Genomic DNA, 17,940 nt, shown 5'->3' with positions numbered 1-17,940 from the left:
ATATAAGTACTCGCCCTGTCACTCATTTATTTACTCGCCTTCAACTCCACCACATGAGTGACAGGCGGGCTATATATACGACGTACGTTTCCCCTCATTCTTTCCCCAACTCCTTCATCAGAACTGCAGCTTCCAAAAATGTTAAATCTCAGATTTAGTAGTGATGAAAAAGTATTTTGTTTGAAAATATCCATAAAACAGAGGTTGATTCAGATATGTCTTTAATACCGATCATTAGGGAATAAATAGTACTACTTCCTTATGTCTCACAAATTTCGGTAAGTCGCCTTGCATAATGATCATCGATGTACATTTCATTTTCCTCTATAATTACTGATGCTACACAAAATTCACATATATATTCTTACTGAAGAAAAATTGTAAATTACTAGCTGAATAAGCATGAAAAAGTTCAGATTGATATTTCATTTACGAGCGGAGTTATAATGACTATACTTAGTGATTGAATGTCATAGGGATCCAGCCAAGCCTGCCTGTGGGCTCTCGGTTCTCAATCAGAGCCTTATGGCTGGTAGTCAGACTGCGGCGAAGTCAGAGAGCGAGGTATTCGTGACAACAGTGTGAAATCCTCGTTCTGACCTTAGCTCGGCCAGTTTCTACTCATGTGCTTGTAGTCTTTGTAATATATCCGAGCCAGCACTCTTTCTGGGGCAATGGGCGGCCGAGATATGACCAGCGGTCAGCTGGAGTTAATTGGTCTCGGCCGACCACTGGCCCATATTATTCAGCGCCCCTCATTGAGTTCCCCTTCTCCATACCACACTTGGTGGACTGACAGGTGAGATTTACGACTACTGTTTCCCCTCATACTTTCCACAACGCCAATTCAATATACGATATTTTAACTTCACTTATGTGCATGCTCGTTTGTAACTAGTTTTGGTAGATAATAGATAATATCTACAGCAAAGAGGCTGATCAAGACACGCCGAGTATACTATTCAGTGGGGAATAAAAATTATAACCCGTTGACATATCGAAAAAAATTATGAAAGGCCCAGACTTGGTAAACATTAATAGTAAAAAATTATTGAAATTACCTTCATCAGAACTCTTTCAATACAAGGTTTACATATTTTTGTAACTATTCACAGTTTGTAAATAAATAGCTGGGTGAGCATGAAAAAATTTATATTACCGTCTCATTTACGAGTGGAGTAAAGTCCAGCCTAGTTTGTGAAAAAACTCATAGGGGAGATCAGAGCCTGTTCGAAGGTTCGCGGTAATCGCGCCTGGCGAGAACCGAATGAGTTAAAATGCCTTCAGTAAGAGTTTAAGCACATACAGTGGGTGCAAAAAATATCCAACACAAAGAAAAAACTTCATTTAATTGACGCTTATTCAACAAAATAACATAAACAATCACTATTCTAATCTAAATTTATATGGGAAATGGAAATATCATATGAAAACGACAAAATCAATAAATGTTGACTTAATAATTAAAATTTTGTAAAAGTCATGGTTTCAAAAAGTTTCCAACACATAGTAAGCTGGGTGGCCTAGTGGTTACAGTCCAGATTACCAAGATTGGCGCAGTGAGGCGGGGGTTCGATCCCAGCTCTGTGCGCCAGTTTATTTCAGGCCAGAATGAGCAATTGGAGACCGGGCGGTCAAACAGAGCAGAATTTGGAGCAGTGAATTGTGCGTTCGAAACCGCAACCAGCTGTGAATGTTCTGCGATGATAAGAACCGGCAACAGGCCTACGGCCATCTGTGCTTATTTCTTTCAACTTACTTTTGAAGAGTTTAGAACTGTGGTTCTCAAACTTTTTCAGGCTGGCGCCTCCTTTGGCTCCCCAGTGAATCTCTAGCGCCCCCCTTCCCGATAAACACATATAAAAACAAACACCTCTTTCTTGATATTTAGTACGCTGTCATTTAAAAGAGAAAGGTTAAACACAAATGTGTATTTTACAAATAGAACCTCATTTAGTAAACCAATATATATATTTTACAGTTTTAACTGTTTCAGCACTAGAAATTCAAGACGGCTCGGACAAATTTACGGCCGGACTCGTGGCCGGTCTCGTAGCCGGTCTCACGGCCAATCTCGAAAATTCAGGAACCAAGGAAAATCTCCCAAAGTAATGAACGCAGCTCGATAAAACTTGGAACACGTATTCATTAGGATATAACGGTGATGTTTAGCTCAAGAATTTTTTTTAATTTTACCTTCATTCGGGAGTTATATGGTGATATGGGCCAAAATTTGCAGTAATCAAAAATTGTTTTCCACACTACTGAACAGATTCGAACGAAATTTTGAATATAAATTAACTACCAAACGGTTATTTTTAGCTCGTGAAAATTTATTCGAGTCAGAGTCGTGTTCTGCATGTGTTGTGTACAAATCGTCAAACAAACGTACAAACTTCTGACTTCGTCTTCGCGGACTGCCACACACCTACTGCCTCTTTTTTCCTCACTGCCCCCCAGATCTTCCCACCGCCCCCAGGGGGGCGATATCGCCCACTTTGGAAACCACTGGTTTAGAACTTCGTAGTCCACGGTCAAGCTGGTGCTCCGCCTTCGTCGTCCTTCTCCGTCTCCGAGTCGTCGCTAGGCAGGTCACCCCGCCCTCGGGTCCCGGATGTAACGTTGGACGTGTTCCATTCATTTGCCCTCCTTTGAGCCAGCTGATGCAAGATTGCTTGCTTGTCACCTGCTAAGAGTAGTTTTCAATTACTAGACAATCCGGGATCTTCTTATCCAGTTGTCTCTTACAGCCTTGGTCCTACCGCGGACAGTGATCCCTCACGAAGAGTCTGTACTCTGGTAACGGCTCGGTTATTGAATGGGGAATCCTGCGCAGTCTCCACCTCCTTTCGTTGTAGTGCGTCACAATTTTGGAGGTCTCACATTCAAAGTTGGGGGCCAGTCTGGTTATTATCTCCCAAGTGTACAGATTGATATACCTCTCTCTTCTCGTCTCTAGTGAGTACAGTCCCAGGTGTTTTAGCCTTTTCAGTAGTTCAGGTCCATCTCCCTCATGCCGCTGATCCTGTGCGTGAAGGTCTGCTGCACTGCCTCCAGGTTCCGCACCGCACGCGCCTTGAGAGGCGCCTAAAGCTGACAGCAGTATTAGGGAGCACTAGGGATCTGAAGAGTGTAATCATTGGCACTGCTTCTCTTGTTCGAAATGTCTGCCAGATCCACCCCATCCATTGTCTCCCTTGCGCAACTATTTCCTCGATGTGGTCATTAAACGTGGCTTCAGTACACGTCAACATTCCGCGATGTCAAACTAGTTGCTTCTCATAAATTTCTGTGCCATCCGATGCCAAGTAGCGATTTGGCATCCCGATCTCTGTGCCAACTCTGCATCTTATTACTTCGAACTTGGTGCCGTTGAATTGCATGTTATTCAACAGGGCCCAATCATAGATTTTCGTCAAGTAGTCCTGTAATTTCTCGCAGGCTGTGTCCTCTCTGATCTTCATCAGCACTCTTGTATCGTCCGCAAATGACGAGATAGATGAGTGGGTAAGTTATCAAACCATGTTGTCCGTCGTTCGTCGACGGACAACATGTTCGTCGGAAACCATGTTGTCCGTTATAATACAGGTCAGCCTCTTCCATGTACTGGACAAGCCTCCTGGCCACTACTTCCATTCTCAATAACCTTGATCACCTGTGAGGTCAAGGTCACAGGTCTGTAATTTTGAGGTCTGTCCCTCGAGCCTCCTTTGAGGAATAGCGTTATCAGTCCCTTTTTTAGGCCCTCACGAATAATTCCATCCATCATCGAGGCTTTCCAGAGCATTGTGAGCGGTGCCTTCAGCGTTACGACACACTTCTTAAACGACACTACCGGAATTCCGTCGGGTCCTGGTGCTGAGAACGTCGCCAGTTCTTTGATACTTATTTCCATATATTCTGGACCAAACTCAATGTTTTCCAACCCCCTTCCACCTGGCAGCTCCTGGAGAACTACGATTTCATTCTCCTCTTTTGAGTAGCGGGGGTTACTGAAGACTGATTCAAACTTCGATCTCAGTAACTCACAAATGCCCTGGTCGTCTCCGACAAGGACATCGTTATCCTTCAGCGGTCCCACTGGCGTCTTTATTTTAACCTTAGGCACGGCGTATTTGAAAAACGACTTAAACGACTTCGGTTTTTCTCTGATTATCTCCACTACTCGTTCCTCGGCAGCTTGTTCTTCCATCTTGTGCGAGTCCTGCAGCCTGAGTTTGGTTTCCTTGAGCACATCTACAAGTATTTGTCTCCTCAGATTGCAAGTGGATTCAGCTATTTGTTTATTCAATCGTATGCGTTTTCTCATGAGGATTGGTTTCTTGGATCTCTCTCCATGTGCCCTAACTTTCGATTCCCGCCACAGATTTTCAATGCGATGGAAGTCAGGTGATTGGCTTGGTCATTCCCATAACTCAATGTTCCCCTCCTTAAAGTTTAAACCATGCAAGAGTTGCCCTAGCAGTGTGCTTAGGGCATTGTCTCGTTGGAATATCCAACCTCGAGGAAGATTCAATTTTTCGGCTGACTTCACGAGACATCTCTCAAGAATGACCCGATATATTCCGGAGTTCATCGTTCCTTCTATGGTTTTCACATCTCCAAGGCCTGCAGTTTATCTTTGTGACCGAAAGTGGAATCCTCTTTCTCGAAGAACTGTGCTAATGGCATTTTAGCAACTATTTGTTCCACTTTATTGCAATGTTGATGTTTGCGAGGGGCTGGTGAGGACGATGTTTATGAGAAGCAGGGGCCGGATTATCAAAACTTCGTAACTTTTTGTACTTACGACAAAAAAGTTCTGTGGTACGTAAATACACCCTAATTTTGGCATTATCAAAACTTTCGTTGGTCTGCTTGTCCACCCAATCAAAGTCAGTGACTAGTCAAAATCTCCTTTCCAACTTTATCGTCAACTGAGAGTATGAAAAGAATGAGTTTGGCCAAGTCTACCGCGCCTGAAGCTGCCTAATGGCTGCACCTCAAGGACAGAGCAGATGACACGAGTGGATGCCATCCAGACGTTCAAAGGCTTGCTTTTCAAGCACCTGCAAAACTTCATACAGTCATGTATCCAGCAGAAACCCTGAACGCGTGCGTTCGTACGTACATGTTAGTTCTGTTATTCGTCAGCATTCGTTTTCAAATGTGCTATTTAGGCCATCACAAAAGCTTCAAAATTTCCTTTTTATTATCCTCAATAAACTTAATAAGTGAAGCAAATAATTGTACAATTCGAATCAAAGGTCAGCCACTAAGACTATGACGGTGGAGTATGGCTACTGTAGTAATTCATTGCCAGGTACCTCAAGTTAGGCAGGAAATATTATGGCATAAGAAAGTATCTACACTGAGAGAAAAGGCCCCATGTTTTGAAACACTCGTGTGTTTCAAAGCCTCCCCGAGCGATCGTGCCCAAATCGAAACAGCCAGGCGTTTTAAAAACGTTCAGGTAACTCGAAATTTGCGATTTTGAGACACCCAGGCGTTTTGACGTTAGAACACGAAAGTATACGGAGAATGAGACCTTTCCAGAATCTCTGCAATATCCTTGTCCAGTTTCCAGCGCCAGACGAAATTATTTTAACATAGTCTACTCCTCCGGTTGATCCCAGTCTAATCCATGGCCGCCTACCTACCAAAATAATGAAAACTATATTTCTCTGTCTCTATCTGATTTCAACGCTTTTCTCCTTCGCAGCGGAATTAGTCACATATTCATTCTTTCATACACATTTATTACACAATTTATATCGGTATGTACAATCATCATCAAACTACACTCTTTGCCCTCACTTCTATCGAACTCTGGTTGAAGAAACTATGAGTCACCCGCCGAGATTCGAACCTCTGCCAAGACTGCAACCAAACGCTCGCGAGCAGGCACCTTAATACACTCTGCTACACAGACGGCAACTACATAGAGCTGCAGTATTGGCCTTGTCTTGCGCGCGGTACTACCAGAATAAATCTTTGATTTTATGATCAATTTCTTGTGTGATTGAATGGTATAGACGTCGCTCGTTAACATTACTATTGACAAAAGAACAGCAGTGAGTTGAAACAATTAACCAAATTAAGTTAGGTCAATTAACCGCATGGAGTGTAGATTCATGGCATTCATGTGCGGCAGCTCCACACAACCACCTCCTATGACAGCATTCGGCGCACTAACCACGCGACGCTAGCCGCACATATATACGCGCGTCAAGCTCAGGGAGGCTTTGAAACACCCAAGTGTTTCAAAACAGGGGGCCTTTTTCTCTCAGTGTAACTTCCCCGAAATTGTCTTCTTACCTTCTAGAACTCCCTCGTATATCACACTTCGGATATTACTGTTTTAGAGAAACTTTTTTAAAGGGCAAGAAAAACTCCTGATTATATAGTTTTTCCGAATAATGTATGTACAAACAACGATTTCACTGCAGCAAAGAACCAGTATTAATGCATTTGATGGTTCAACTATATAAGTAAATGACCTATAAAACTGTTTATTTATTTTAAAAATTAAAGCATTTCTTAAAAAACTGGAAAATTAATCTGAATAGTCGAGAAAATAAAATACTATTTTTTCAGTCTGTCCAAATTCTGGACTAGAGCTGATGTCGTCCTAGCGCGCTGCGATGAGGCTCTTACCATGGATCTTACAAACCCTGGTTCGAGTCTTGGGAGCGGCATCGTTCTTTCATCGGACTACAGATGAGGTGGATGCAATATAATTTCTTAACAACTCTTCACCGTTTACTGATGATGATGGCGCAGCTATACTGGGTATGTGTGCAACTGTATGATACCGTTGTTAATATGTTCTCTATAGTTGTTATCGAGAGACGATCGAATAAAAATAGGGAGTATATCTGGACCACCCAAGTCGAGCAGCGCAACGTTCCAGTATCCTATAGTGACTTTAAAATTTCAACTTCCATTTCCAGTGCTTCCGATATGTTTATTTTATGATCATTGTACATTTTCAAACGGTGTCTAAATTTGAATGCAGCCTTAAGCTCGTATCCATATGAAATTGTGTATAGATTTCGCCCCTTTTTCCTTGCTTTGCTTTTTTCCGAAAATTTAAGCTTTAGCCACTGTGTTTATGAGTTTTCAGTAAAGATATGGCAAATTTTTGGGAAATTTTATTTAGTCTTAATATATTAGTGAATTTACGATTCAAGCAATCGAGTGACATTAAAAAAAGAAAAAAGTATAAGATATAAAGTAGTTGTCTTGCCTCTCATTTTGGTGCACCATTGGATGTTGGTGCAGTTTGGCGCACAGATCACAGATGTGTGGACGAAACGGAAACCCAATATCTACTTCGTAGTCCTCCCTCCACGCGAAGTAACTGCAGATGGACATCAAACTCACATTGCCAATAATTCCTTTACAATTCAGTATAAATTTAGAAATGAAACTTCAGGAATTCAGCTACGAATTGAACGAGCCAAATTTCATATTCATCAGTCTTGGCAATGGAGTTTGGTTGGCCAAATACTCATGGAATTTCATAGCCCACGTGAACATGCGGTCTCACGACCAGATCACATCACATACAAGAGTATACACTGGTCAAACTATGCATTTCATCTGCCCCCTTATGATGCCACGCTATCTCACTGAACTGACCATATAAATAATTATAATAACGTCAGGAGAGAAAATCGTATGATCTGGTGACACTTTGTCAGTATGCAATGTTACACTTTCGGGATAGGGGGGGGGGGGTAAATGTAAGGGTCTTACTTATTTATTACATTGTATATATGTTTATCGTAAGGACTGGAATTCGATGACAATGCGAAGGATAAGTAAACGCACTCTGTCTTAGACTTGTCATGATACAGGGTGTCTACGGTACAGATGAATAGACAAGTATACTGCTAAAGCCGGGTTCACACCATACTGCCGAGCACATGCCTGGCATGTCAGTCTCGATCCAGCCCAATATTCTTTATTGCATTTCAGTAGAAGCATTTACACCAGTTGTGCGAGGCACCTGCCATGCCTATGCTTCTATGGAAATGCAGTAAAGAATATTGGGCTGAGGCCGTGACTGGCATGTGCCTTGCACGCGCCCGGCAGTATGATAGTATGGTGTGAACCTGACCTTATATGAGAGTAGTAATGAGTGGTGCATCGCGGCGGTCGTGCATGTTACTGGGGGGATCTGCTAAATTACTCAGCCCTGTTATAGACTTGCTACTTCCCCCGCACAGCTCTCGTCCTCGGTAAATACTCGTACATGAAGATTTGTATTCTCAAACTACGCAGCACTGACAATTAACTATGTGTACTTGAGACATCATAGAATTTGTCAATAAAGTCGATCGTATTTCACCTTGTGTGCATGCTACATCGACGTAATCGTGAATAAAGATGATCATAATTGACCCTGCAACCACATGCCTTTTAAATCCAAGTGAGGATTATCATTTACCGTGGTTTGTTAGCTACAAGCAATAGCTAGTAGAACAAAATGCCGTCCAACATCATCGTTCGATTGTCACCGCCAAAATGGTTTCCAATGCAAATAGATTTACCTGTTATAAGCAGTTCTATTGTTTGCGGTTGCCAACAGAAAGTTCGCCAGCAGCTTAGGGCTGGCAAAGTCCAGGGCATTGATCACTGAATTTGGCGGAACATAAAAATGGTAGTCGGCACCCCCAAACACCACAGGCACCACGTCACGCGTCAACGCCAAGTACAGCTTTTCTGTCACGTAATCGGCACCTGCGGCGACCATAATTTTTAGGAGTAAAGTAAGGCTGCCATTTCGTAGTAACCTTGAACCGTAACGCTACAAAATCTAGTAAACTCGAACTGTAACACTTACCTGATAGCAGTAACAATGTACCTTATCACTGCCGCATCTTAGTTTACTCGTACCGTACCGCCACTTGATCGTGCTGACCATGTACCGTACCGCCACTTGATCGTGCTGACCCTGTATAGTAACGCCAGCTGTTCGTGCTGACCATGTACCGTAACGCCAGCTGTTCGTGCTGACCATGTACCGTAACGCTACCTGTTCGTACTAAGGGTAACAGAGATCATGGCACAAATTTGACTCTCAAAGTATTTCTGGAGTCCACGCTCAGTTTATACATGCATACGTAGCATCAGAGCTATGAAATTGCAGACCACGTTTGAAACATGTTCGATAGTTTTACTTTAACTATCATCATTAGTGACATAACTACTCACACAAGGCGTTTTCGAAGGCGAGGTAGAAGTAATACTCTCCTATGACCTGGTTGCAGGAGCCATTGTCGAATTTCCCATGATTACGAAGATGAAGGCTTACTCCACACGTCTTACTACCACAAGAACCATATACATCCTTTGGAATGTACCTGCACCAGGTAGAAGAATGTTATTTCATGATTAATAAGTTCGCCAAATGGAAGAGATATGGGTTGAAGTAATTACAGCTTCATTTTAAGGGGAGCGTCTGGGGTAAAATTTATCTCGGCTATTTACGGACGGATCACTCTGAAACTTGGTACACATATGTAAAACAAAATTCTAAGACTGTATGTGGATATTATAATTCTATAATACAGCAGTTACACCTCATAATACAGCAGTTTACAGCACCTCACGAACGTCAAAGAAATAGATAAAATTCGAGGGCTGACCAATCTAGAGAACTCTGTCAATGATTATATATTTAACACTCAGTTGAGTTAACCTGGTTGATAATTCAAGGTAATTAAATTCAAGTAAATGCTCATTGCAAGCATAAACCAACTTATGTTTTATTAATACGGTTCATTATCGAGGGTTTGGGTGAAGAGTTTCTTTTCGGCTCAGAATTTCTTGACCAAATTGGATCAGTGAAAGTCTATTTCATGAGTACATGAACCGAATGAAGTATATATCCATTTTAAATGTGAAGAAAAAAAGAAGGAAAAGTAACGCGAATTGCGTCAGCTCTTATAATAATAGCATATGATTAATTATTATTATGTATATATATATATATCAATTTATAAAGAGTTAAACTAAAATTAGAATCACTACACGAGGTGATTATAACTATTAAAAATGACTCGAGTTTGTATGAGCAGCTAATTATATCTGCGTATATCCTCATAGTACAACATGGTCGACAGCCCCAAAGTGAATCCGCACAAAGGCACATTTTGAACAGGCAACAACATGCGCCCAATAATTGAAGTAAACTTGCTATGCAGCTACCGTTTTCTCGCAATAATCATCGACGATGAACAATATTCAAGCAAAAGGAGCAGAATAAAGTATCGTTACCATTTTGTTTATCATCTTATAACAACGATGCCTATGTATGCGAACTGAGCCAACTGGATAAAAACATATACATTAAGGACCTATTTTCGGGAAGAAAGTTACACCTTCAGTGTCCAATTATCATGGACTGAGTTATGTAGTCGCCAGCACATCTAATCAATCATAAATGAAAAATTGAACAGCTGCGTTCAAAAGTTAGACATCATCGCAGTGACAAATTTTATTTTACGAAAATTACTAGTGACTAGATGTGCCTTGAATATTTCCCTTATGTATCCAATGCTTGGGTATGTGTTTGGATAATTATCTAATATCTATGTATATCTTCTTTTACAGGTCTTTCAGTCACATGAATGTTGCTTAAATAGTCCTATGATTTAATAATGGAAATTTATACCTTAAATAAAAAATCAGCTGTTGTCACCGGTTCGGAGTTAGTGAGCATGTCTGGTTTCATTAACGCCAACCGAACTATTTACATGGACACCGAACATAGCAAACCATTGCCCTAATAATCGTGCCTGCGTAAAGCATACGATGCATAGAACCCCCATTAACATTTGTAAAAAAAATAATAGCAGATAAATCGTGCTATTTGCATCTGCTTTATTGACAAACAAACGTTTGCATTATTTATATTAATCCAGATTGTCAGAGTATAAATTATGGATAAGATGTGTATGCACATCACGTACTGAAATTCCGGAGATACTAAACTATTCTGCTTGCAAATGATGTCACTGTTTTCAATTCCCTTTTCTTCGTCAATTTTGTTGTTCAGTCAACAAACTCAAATGAAATAATTAAACAAGCAGTTTACAAGTAGAATATTTCACCAAACTAATAAGCATTCGTTTCAATCCATCACATTGACCTCTGAGACTGTTCGAAGTAGATATTAAAGATGAACAAAGTTAAAAAATGTAGTGAATGGAATAAAATATTGCTGGTGGTAATATCATAATGCTTCTAAATAGGAGGACATTCTGATTGATTTTTATTTGCAGTGGATTATATGCGCAACTTTTGACCGAGTTCTCTGATCTCAGCCCACAGAGCCTCGGGAGAATCGCCTAACCATTACATTAATTTAAGGGGGAAGGGAGGGAGCATTTGAATCGCTGTACGCTATGTATATGTGCGAACAAGACATGTATCAACGCGGCACAATGAAGCAAGTGGCAAGTAAAAAAATACCATTTCCCTTCCCCCTTTATGAGGGGAAGGAGGGAGCATTTGAATCGCTATGTATAGGAGCAGACTAGCCATGTTGCACGGCGCCACAATGTAGCTGCGCAGCTCGACACTCTCTTGTCGACCAGGGTTCCGCTGGTTACTGCCAGTGTGTCGAGTCTGTTCTCTCACTCCTTTAGCTTCCGGCATGGGGAGTGGCCGCCCGCTTTGTGTCCCATGGAATTTCGGAAGTAGCGTCTGTGTTATCTGACGTATGATATTCCAAGCCATCTGTATTACCTGACGTATGATATTCCGAGCCGTCTATGTGTTACCTGGCGTTTGATATTCCAAGCCATCTGTATTACCTGACGTATGATATTCCGAGCCGTCTGTGTTACCTGGCGTTTGATATTCCAAGCGTCTGTGTTTGCCTAGCGGAGGACATTCTTAGCCGTCTGTGTGTACCTAGCGTAGAGTATTTTAACTGTCCGTGTTCATAACTTTGAACATCGTGGATTAGTGTTATTTTGGCTTTCGTAATAAAGATTTATAACGTAGATTTTAACTTCGTTTACTGGCCTTCTACCAGAGTTTTTGCGTCGATTTATTGCAATATCCCGTCGGGATAGCCAATTTTTGTTGATATCCCGCAACAACAATGAAGCAAGTGGCAAGTAAACACGAGTTTGAAACGGGTATAATATCAGTTAATTCAAGACAGCGGCTAAACAACTCTCCTCCGCAGACTGCGTTCACAGTAAGGTAATGTCACCCAGCGGAGTCGATATTTCCTGCTCTTGTGATTCCTATAAGACAGCAACTACAGCAACCGTCGTACCTGTGAGACCAAACATCTAATCCAATGAAAATAAGTAATATTGAACTCCTAATATTTCTTCAAGTAATTCAGCTCGTGCGTGAAAACTGCTCTTGCCTTTGATTCTTGCGTCATTAAATTTTCTGTCTGGTATTTCCGCTGTACCCAGAGGAATCATAAGTAATTTATATAACCGCCGCCCTCAAATTGCTAACATGCTCCAAACTTCTTCAAATAGATAAATCATTTATACGAGAAAAGTCCCAAACATCGATAGATCATGATTATTCAATATCGCGACCAATCAAAATCCTGATTCCGTTGCTTTCTCAATTAACCGTAGTCCGGATGGTAAGGTACAATCGCGCATCAAATACTCTATCTCTCGCGTATATTCTTTTTATTTCCTGCAGTCCTTGTGTAGCGGGCCAGATATTGGCCTCGGTTTGTGTTCAAGGTTTCAAGCCGCCGCACTCCTCGAAATACAACTGAATAAGAAAATAAACTAACCGAACTGTCTTCGGAAGTAGTCTGTTTATAGCTAGTCGCGAGCCGTATCACTATTATCATTATTGTGTCCATTGCTATAAGGACGCACTCCAACAAAAAGGAAAATAAAGCCATCTTCGTCCCTGCATTGTTCAGCCAAGTGATCGTACAGGTCCATCCATTAGCCACCGTGAGAACAAGGTTTCTTAATAAACTTTATTGACAAGTATGTACACCGAGAACTAATGACTTGAAATTGAACTGTTACTGAGACTATTACTGAGATGGTCTCTTGAATCAGGCCTATTACTGAGATGATTGCCTGAATCGAGACTATTACTGAGACTCCTGAAAATAATACAAAAAAAAAGAATAAATATCTAGCAAAGAATCGATATGAACATAAATATTGATCGTAATCAGACGCACGAAATCTAAGCATTAAAAATTTCACATATATATACACAAATTGCACGCATGACAAACGATAGTAAACCTAGCATCCACTGTTCCTATTTACACGTGACGTACCTTTCACATCGACGACAAACACAAGACTAAATCAGGTTCCGCTATTCGGTCAAGGTCACGTCAAACTCTCTAATACAAAATGACAAATATACATCCTATCCAATCCTTAACATCATCATTGCTGTATTTCTAGTATAACGCCTTTTTAACGCTCTACGTTATCTGAACTACTCAAGTGTCGTTAATTTCTGCAAATCTCTAAAGTAAACATCGACCTGAACTTCATCTTAAGTCGTTTCAATCGTCCGCGAACCGTAGGGCCCGCTTTCAGAGACCTTGAAGGGTTTAGATGTAGCTTTTTCCGCTACACTTGCTCCTTGTAAAATTATGTAACTTGGTGAATTCCAAGTGTTATTTAGTCGTTTTTGAATAATTTAAATTAGTAATGAGATATGAAAACCTGTCATAACGTTGTGATGAATACCAACGAATCTTGATATTCTTGATAGTGGACTAAACGTGACACTACCGCCGTGTTCGACTCGCCTGACTATACACAACCGTGTTAGACGATTAGAACAATTTACAATGATGACCGAAAATGAAAATTTACAACATCATACATGATAACTTTATTGAAGTAAAGATTACCCGCAATCAAGAATGTATATTAAATAATTCTGCGTCTATTTAATGCTTAGCATTTGCGAGCTTTAAGGGGACGATGTCGGTCCAAAATCGACGGGTTTGGCTTTTCCGATTTTTAGTCTCATCCTAAAGCTGACATTCTGAGCTATCCAACGGTACCATTACCATCTCTGTACGTTGATATATGCGTTCACTAGAGATTCCGCAAGGGGGGGAGGTTTGGGCGTAATCCGTTTGGAGTATCAGCTTGTGGGCTGAGGCATTGCTTGTTTCAAGCTGGTGTGGTGAGATGAGGCAAGTAAGAACAGCTGCATATGTGTTAGGCTGACTATTTCTATTGCATGTAGAGGGTTGTCATTGGCTCTTGGGCTGATTTAAGAGTCAAATTTTTGGGCTACGGCAGCGCTCCCGGATAACAGCATGTGTAAGAAGTGATGGTATGGGTTATAGAGCATTGGAGAACAACGTATTGACCGTTAACTATGTGGAGTAGCAGCTTGTGTGCTGAAGCAGTGTTGGTTTAAAGTTCGTGTGGTGAGATAGGTCAATTGACTACGGCTGTTTAGGTGCCAGGATGACAATATCTATAGCATTTAGATGGTTGATGTTGTCTCCAGGGCTCATTTGAGCGTTAATTTGCTGGTCTACGGCTGCGCACCCCTCGGAGTGAAGCTCAGTCACCTTCCTGTCGTTGAACGGGGAGGTGTACATGTAGTCGCTCCCACCATCCTTGACTGATACAAGCTCCAGTAACGTTTAGTTTCGTATCTTAGCTACATGGAGTGGCAATTCGGATGCGCGTGGGACTTTGTCGGGCTGTACTGAACATTCACACTTTTTGTCACGGCAAACTTTATAACTCCTAGAGTTTTGGAAGCTACAGCGATGAGACATATACCATTCGATTCGTAATAAAATGATCTAGCGATTATCGAGCCCTTTTTTCAATTTCGTTTTAGTTTGGACTATATATTGCAAAATGGGGGGAGGGGGGGAATTGGGGGAAATTTCGAAAATTCTAAATTTTTCAGAAAAATCATCATAACAAGAGTACCAAGAAAAAATTGAAAAAATGACCCGACAATCGCTAGATATTGTCATTACGCATTGAATGATACGTGTCTCGATGTTGTAGCATGTGATTTGCAACAGTTACAAGCTTTTTACAGTACCCCCTTTTTGGCCGTTTTCTATGAATTTCACGTTTTCTTTCATTTTTTTCGAAAATTCACATGAATAAAATAGTCGTCATTTTCGATTTTACATATGTGTACGTACCAAGTTTGGAGATGATCCTTCCCTAAATATAGAAAATAGATTTTGACCGACTTGGTCCCCTTAAGATTTTGTGTGCCAATGCTTTCAAAATACTGCCTCCTACCACAGATTTCATTATGGCGGATACATTCACTGGACCATTTACGGACATTAGTTTCCATTAATCCCTCATGAACGAAGCAACTGATAACATTAGAACTTAAGCAAAAACTTCTAATACAGTCGTTAAATTCACACCGTTCAATTTATAAGGAATCTTTTGATCGCATTCGCGTCCTTAGGCATGGCAATATTACCGCTAGCGCAACTCTCTTGAAGATTCCAGCCGATTCTCAAAAAAGAAGGTCGCATGCAAGTTGGAAAATAGCCTCGGTTACATTCTTGCCCTTCTTTTCTGGATCACAAATATCATTAATGCCGATATCAATAATCAAAAATTCATAAATAACGTTAGAAACCTTGAATTTACCAATAAATGTATACTCACCACTGGCAAGGTTTATATTCATTTGTAATTATATAAAAAATAGCAGGCTTCGGCCGTTCGATATCCAAGCAATGGTCAGACAATAACTCAGCAGAACTGCAGCTCATCTACGAACCACTGATATCCACCGAGCATTGCGGGAATAAAGCGTAGGTAATTCTGACTACTTTTTACTATGATATAGAAAAAAGATGTGTAGTGAAGAGCGAGAAGGCTATAGAAAAATGGATTGAACTGTGTAATGCTTGTATAAGGTGCTATTGTTCTCGAGAACGAGAGACCGAGGGTTTGTTTATAGCTTGAAATGGCGAGGGTATCAAAGGTGCTGACCCTTGTGGAACTTGAAACTATCGCGGAGTTACTTCGAGAGTATGGGCTTAAACGTGGGCGACATCAGCGTATAAAAGGGCCCTGAAATTCGCGCCGAAGGTTGTTCTACGGAGGTGACAGTCAGGCGAGTACGGTCTGCAGCCTGCGGACGTTTATTTTGACGGCCGCGGCCGTGAGGCCGGCGGTTTCGCCGTTTTCGAACTTTGGCTGTCGTGAAAAACTTAGACTCACTGAGGCAGCTACGATTCCTGCGAGCACGTCAAACATACAAAAAAAGACGGCCAAAACTTCGAAATATTAATGTACGGTCAACATCAACACTACGGCTGCGGCTCAGTCGTGAGACAGCGCGAGAGGCCTGCAAGTTGTACAACGATTAAAAACGCCCGCCATCAGAAGATTCAAGTATTCAAACACCGAGTAGCAATTATCTTCGGTACGGTCATCAATACAATACGGTCGAAATTCTCATCAGAAGAAGCGATACGGTCAAAGTCATCTTCAACCGCAGTACGGAAACGACCTATGAGTAATATCATCGACTATGAAGACGAACACCACTATTCCAATTGGTCGTCATTGATTCTACGAGTAGACCGGCCGTGAGACATCACTGTAGCGCGGGAAATACGGCCATTAAGAAAGAGCAATTGTGAAAGGGGACGCGAGTATACAGCCGCGGTACGGTCGCTGAACCTACATTGCAGCCGCAAAAGGTGCGTGCATTAGACGGTCGTTTACAATAGCCGTACGGCTCAACGGGACTGCAAAGTATAGACGTTTCTATTGAACAGAGAAATTTTAGTGTTGTGAACTTTATAGGGATTTTTTTAACGTAGGATGTGAACTTGAATTTCCGAATTTAATATTAAATGTTCCAGTGTTTCATTGCAAGCCCCTCTTTAATTGTACGATTTTCACCGTGACCTATTCATACGAGAACCTAATCATGCGCCGCTAAAAGTAAGCCACTCGGCAACCAAACCTGACAGAATTAGGGAAATTGACGATCGAGCGATAAAACCCATAATGTACGGTTAACAACGATAAAGTACTAAATTCCCATAAAAACCTTAAGAAGAACTTTTTCATTATTCAGGCGGTGACTTCAAATTCTGGAAAGCATTTACATCATCATTCTTGAGCGAACACGGCAGCGATGATGGTGGAGATTCGAAGCACTAATTCAATCCGTCGCAGCCTTTGGAATCAGCGCTGTCCAGTTATGTCGTACTAAAAGTTGGGTTACTCATAACATAACATAACATAGTGATGTCGGCTCTGAAGTGTAGGCCTGATGTGGCCTGTCGCCGATTCTTTTCCATTTCGTGCCTTGTTCATATAGCGTGTGGGTTACGACCATTGTTTTGGCGGCTTGCAGCTCATTGGCACGCTGGTTTACATCCATGAAGGGATTTAGTCCCTGTGGCTTTCAGTAAGTAATCATGTTGGCTAATTTGCTCTGCAGCATGCTTGCGCACGGGGTGAAGTATGAAAATTATGCTGGTATTGGGCAATGCTGGGCTATTTCAGTCGTCCCGCTAAATCGGCATATTCTAGCATTAGCTGGAAATTTTCCGTTTATGTTTGGGATTGAATTGCAAACTATTTTTAATTCTTTAATTTAAAAAGTTAAAATTGAAAATTTCCCATTTCATTCGCTTCATTGCAAGAAATTTTAAATATAGTACGAGTCCTCAAAGGCTGAATAATCATGTACCCAGGGAAGAATAGTTGCAACAACTCACCAGCTTCACAAAAATTCTTACTGTTCGTCACCCTTTTGCGAGGCTGGTGTCTGCCTACCGCGATAAAGTGGTGCCTTGCATCAACGAAACGTGAGTTCCAGGGCAAAGAATTAATGTCAGTGACATTGCGTTTGTTAAATTCATTGGCTCATCGTAGCATGTGATATGGTTAACTATTCTTTTAGTGGCGTGAATTGATCCTTCTCCATTACCGATAATTGGTCCTCCTC

General features: G+C 41.3%; 1 long non-coding RNA gene across 1 annotated transcript; it reads right to left on the bottom strand.

Annotated features, from left to right (window-relative positions):
- Positions 1–7,234: 7,234 nt before the first annotated feature.
- Positions 7,235–9,255, bottom strand: LOC125178822. Its single transcript, XR_007157034.1, has 3 exons — positions 9,202–9,255; positions 8,538–8,727; positions 7,235–7,342 (listed from the first exon to the last, which is right to left on the bottom strand). It is a non-coding gene; the product is annotated as an uncharacterized LOC125178822 (long non-coding RNA).
- Between the last annotated feature and the right edge of the window lie 8,685 nt (positions 9,256–17,940).

Source organism: Hyalella azteca, unplaced genomic scaffold (genome assembly GCF_000764305.2).
Source record: "Hyalella azteca isolate HAZT.00-mixed unplaced genomic scaffold, Hazt_2.0.2 contig13075, whole genome shotgun sequence".
NCBI classification, from domain to species: Eukaryota; Metazoa; Arthropoda; class Malacostraca; order Amphipoda; family Hyalellidae; genus Hyalella; species Hyalella azteca.
Note: the sequence above shows the minus strand (reverse complement) of the source record. Positions and strands in the feature narration are given on the sequence as shown.